Here is a 5,470-nt window from a genome sequence, read left to right on the forward strand (position 1 = left end):
ATAATTAAATGTTTTAATATTATAAAGCTAATCACATTAAATAAAAAATGTTGCATTAGATGTACGGCTTTTAAAAGTGATTTGCAGAGAGCACCTTCCTTTCTCTATAGCTGAAGACACATGATTTTAAAAAGAAGTAAATGTTATATGCTTCACCCAAATTTTAATGTACCAAGTCGAAAAACGTTGTCAAACTCTCTGATTCATGAGCTATTCGATAAAATTATAAATGATTTGGCCACCGCAAAGGCAATCTGCCTTACGTCTGTTGCGCGGACGAGTGTAAATAGCATTAGTTTCTGTGCTCTCACTGCACTTTCCATAGATGAGGAGAGTGAACTAAAGTCATACCTTTTACAGTGCTTATAATTCGAAGACAGATGCACTGCACAAAACATCTCAAACTGGGTAAAGCCTGTCATTGCCAAATACAGTAGCGATTAACTATAAAACAATTTGCCTTATTGCTGTTAGCTTATTATCTGTCAGTACAGTTAATCTAATTTCACTTAAATTCCTAATACTAATGTGATTGTTATCGTTTTTACATGTGGCCAAGTGAAAAATACTCACGTTTTGTTTACAAGCAACAGAATTACAGTTCTTCAGCGAATACCTGTATTTGTTGCATTGTGGGTTTTAAGCTCAGAACTTCTATACGAGTAGAAAACAAAATATCAGTTTGGCAGGCAGCATTACTTTTCTGACGATTCCTCAACGAAATGTGTGAATGTTTTGATACGCTGTTATAAGAAATGAAATCCGTTTATATCCATGTTGTCCGGTTTTTACACAAAATAAGCGTTTATGTTTTACGACTTTTGACACCTATAGTGATGCTAGTATGTAAATCAAGCAAACGATTACCAATGTACATTAAAGGAATTCCTGGGGACCTTTACTGGTTCACTCAACAAGAACTGGTTTTATAGATGTAATAACAACCTATATTCACGTTTAGCTGTGTATGACGTTGTTAGCAGCCACATTTGCACCACGAATAATTTTCTTACTGACACATAAATCCATTCAAGACCAGCTGGAAGTGTTATTCAGTGCCATGAGATGTCATGGAGGACCAGAATATGAATTCAGCACTCTGAACCTGCTTTCAAGAGATTTCAGTACACATTCAGATTGGTACATCTACTAGGTCTAATTGCTCATCCATTGCATTAAATAACAACTTTGGTCAGAAACTTCATCCAGTTTCTTACATTTTGTCTTTGGCTAGAATGTTCTAATGTTTCTAGTACTGGTATCTTGAACAGAAAAAACAGAGGTGGCTTCTCTGTTTGACACCTTGAACAGAAAAAACAGAGGTGGCTTCTGTGTTGTATCCAATGGTCACGTTTATCTGCAAAATAGGCCAGAAATTATTAGACAAAAGCCTACTTTTAATGCGAAAAAACCTATAAAGAAATTAGTGATCTCAGCTTTGCAGAACATAAGGAATGATGTTTTCCTTCAGCTGAATAAACATGTTTCAAACATTCCTCCCGATGATAATTACATTCATCAACAGAAAAGGAAAGCTGTATTCACTTAGTATTTTAAAATAAGGCTGCATCATAAAGTGAGACTCAACAGCGAAAAGTTACAAAATGCTTTGATTCGGAATTTTCACACAAAAATAGCTCTGTTTAATAACATGTGATTTTGTGTTTGTTTTGAAAATAGAATTACACACATTTTTGGTGGTACCTACAGCTGCAAAAGTTAAGACACCTACAGCTCAACTGTAGTTTGTGTGAAATAAATTAGTGCAGTTAAGTGCCCCCCTTTAAACTTTCTCTGTGTGTTCCATAGACTCTGTTGCTGACAAGTGAGAAGTTAATGCGTTTTCTTTATTTCACTGTGTAACTCAGAATATCCGTTTCCAAATTTCTATACCTTAAAACTGTGTTACCATTTTAATTTTTTAGATGACTGAATAATTTTTCTTCTTTCTCCCTCATACAGTATTCCCACAGCAGCAAAATTGGATTAAATAAAGTTGATTCTAAAAGAACTCTGTTAAGCGATACAGTACAGTAATAAATTTCCACAATACAGGGATATAAGTCTTGTATAATTGCTGTCTTTCTGTGACACCAATGTTCATAAATTAATTGCTTGTATATTGCCAACAGCTCTTTCATTTTTCTGTTGTGTTGATTGCTGTTCTAAGGAATCTATTGAAATTTTTGGCACCATCCAGGAAGGCTAAATTTTAAGTCGCCAGAAACCATCTGTCGCTGAGTACTTACTGGAAAAGGTGGCAGCTTTTGTTCTCTAACACATATCATACAGACTATAGCAGATCCTTCTGAAGTTAATGTATTGCTATGGAACAGATAATGATTCTGTTAAACAGAGGTTGTTTACTTAGTAATGAATTATCCTCTGAGGCAGGGCACTTAAAATGAATCACATTTCTTTTTTCACCAGAAGTGAACAGCGAGATTATTACGTAAAGCAAATAACCATAAAATGTGCAGAATGCTTTTAAGACTCCTTAATGGTTTTTCTTGTGGGCAACAAAAGTAGTTTCAGGTGAACTGTTATGCATAGTCACATTGCAAGAGAAAAAAAGTGATCTTCCTATACTCTTCGGCTTCTTGCCCCGTGTTCAGAGTGGAATTACTGATTCTGCTACAAAAGTATGGTATTCAACAAGCTCTCATCTAATATTAAGCAAGATATAGGTAATATCTATCAATTTAAACGAAAAATTCAATTAATTAACCACTCTTTATAGAAATATCTGGAGATCTAGATAAAAGGATTAAAAAGTTTTGTCAGTTACGTGGCAGGTAAAAGTGTTTGTTGTAACGCTGTACATCAAATAGTAATTGACAGACGGAAGCAGCTATTTTCCTTGATAAAAACGCGTATCATCAAGTAAATATCAAGTTGCCAGTAGGAGATATTCAGCAGCTGTTTAGTACTTATATAACCGTGGAGGCAGCACCTTCTTTCAAAGTAGTAACTTTCTTTTTAATTTTCTTAGTTACATTTATCTAGTGTAGACATGAATAACACTAATCAATTCGATAATAGTGTTAATGCTGCTACAAGTTAAGGTCTACAATTTGCTTGTCTTTTGTTGGTGTAGATTTGATACATTCTACATCCATGAAGGTTCTCCTTCTTCGTGGAATTTAGTATCAGATCAGATTTTGTGCTTTGCACTAGAAACATATATGCTCGGAGAAGTACTGTTTTGCTTCCTGTATATAAGGCAAACTCACGAAAATGTCAGTTCTAAAAGCGTACTATTTTACAGTCCTTCTTAGAGATATTTCCATGAGTCGAAAGTTAGGATGTATGTTGGTTCAAAAATGGCTCTGAGCACTATGGGACTTAACTGCTGTGGTCATCAGTCCCCTAGAACTTAGAACTATTTAAACCTAACTAACCTAAGGACATTACACATATCCATGCCCGAATCAAGATTCGAACCTGCGACCGTAGCGATCGAGCGGTTCCAGACTGTAGCCCCTAGAACCGCGCGGCCACCTCGGTCGGCCTGAATGTTAGTCCTTAGAAGTAAAAATCGATGGAAGACTAATGATTTTAAGATCACAGAACGTAAATATCTAAAGAACTACAAGAGTTTTATCTATAATCGTTTTCTAATATATTATTGCATATATTGTTTCGATATCTGTTCTGGATTAAGAAAAAGTCATAAAATATGGGTGCTTACGTTGCGTAAAAACCAGAAATTATGGATAGAAACGAATTTCATTTCTTATAAAAGCGTAACAAAACACATCACATGTAGTGTTGAGGATCGCCAGAAAAGTAATTCTGCCTGCCAGACTGATATTTTGTCCTCTACTCCTACAGAAACTGTGTACTTAGACTCACGGTGCAACAAAAATATGTTATCGCTGAAGAACTGTAATTCTGTTGCTTGTAAACAGAACTGTCAGTACGTTTCATACGGCCACGTATAAAAACACCATCGCATTAATATTAGGAATTCCGGAGAGATTAGGTTAACTGGACTGCTAGATGTGTAATAGCAATATGGCAAGTTGCTTTATTGTTAAAATCAATGCTTGATTTCAGTTATAAATAAGAAAAACTGTAACCGTCAACTCCACGTAGCTCTCAATGATGGAAACTCAGGTTCCTGCCCCTAATCGACTTAGCTATTGGTTTCAAACTTCAACGCAGCATTGATTGGAGCATGTCCTGGACTACTGAGCAAACCGTTAGACACCTCTGCGATGAAGTCATCGTGACATCGGCATCAACTGAATGGAAATCTCTGCCTCTAGTTTCGTTTGTTGCTACTCTTGTTGAGTAGGCCACTCCCTTATGCTTTGCGTACATATGTACTTTGTTTGTGTGCGTGTGTGTGTGTGCGTGTGCGTGTGTGTCATCATTTTCTTGTCGCGGTCGTCGCCGTGTTCAGCTGTCTTCCCATCGTCTCAGCCACCGACGCAGACTACTCGCTGCTGCCACCTTCGCCTTCACTGCCGCTCCCATCCTCATCTGCTATCATTACATCATACCGGACGTCGCTGCCATCATTCCCCGCCGTCCCGGCGACGCTCCGCCGTCATTAATTATCGTCAACCTACTGTTCTCTGTTTCCTTTGGCCCACAGTGGACACTCCAGCTTGTTATTTACGCCACCCCCTCATCTGCTCTCACTTACATCGCCGTACGTCCACCCTCCCCTTCCAACAGTACCGTCCTCATCTGCTGTCGCCCTGTCTTCTATCACATCCTTTGCCTATCATCCATGTCCAGCTTTCCCCACACCAACCACCTCCTCTTCAGCTCCAGTCAGAATACCAACTTGCTGAGCAGTGGCGTAGCTATGTAACCAAGGGCAGCGGGGCAAAAATGAAATTGGGACCCTATTTAAACTAAATACTTTACGGATGCAAAACTACTTCACCATCAGCTCCTTACCGCCCACTGCGTGGCATAATAAGGCAAACTTACTTACTATCTACGTAAATTATTATGTGTAACACAGCAGATAATATTTGATCGTACTTCCTAATACTATTAAAAACGTGAAAGTTTGTTCGTTTGTTACGCTTTCACGCAAGAACTACGTACTGGCTGTATTTGGATGAATTTTTGCACAAGGATAGATCTAGACCTGGATAGGACATAGGACACTTTCATACCGATAAAAGAATCACCAACGGCCTTGCCGCAGTGGTAACACCAGTTCCCGTCAGATCACCAAAGTTAAGCGCTGTCGGGCTGGGCTAGCACTTGGATGGGTGACCGTCCGGTCTGCCGAGCGCTGTTGGCGAGCGTAAGCCCCTGTGAAACTAACTGATGAGCTACTTCACTGACAAGGGGAAGGCCTCAGATACGGCCAACCGATTCGGCTCAAACATGGCAGGGCGCTTTTGTACAACCTAAAACGAAGTACTCTAAGATATTTTGGGTCAACACCCTCGCGTTTTTGAGAAAATCACCCCTAAAGGTTATGACGAGCAATCGACTCAAA

General features: G+C 38.6%; 1 pseudogene; it reads left to right on the top strand.

Annotated features, from left to right (window-relative positions):
• Positions 1 to 5,151: 5,151 nt before the first annotated feature.
• LOC126299826 (5S ribosomal RNA) lies at positions 5,152 to 5,269 on the top strand (annotated as a pseudogene).
• Positions 5,270 to 5,470: the final 201 nt, after the last annotated feature.

The sequence above is a fragment of the Schistocerca gregaria genome, chromosome X (genome assembly GCF_023897955.1).
Source record: "Schistocerca gregaria isolate iqSchGreg1 chromosome X, iqSchGreg1.2, whole genome shotgun sequence".
NCBI lineage: Eukaryota > Metazoa > Arthropoda > Insecta > Orthoptera > Acrididae > Schistocerca > Schistocerca gregaria.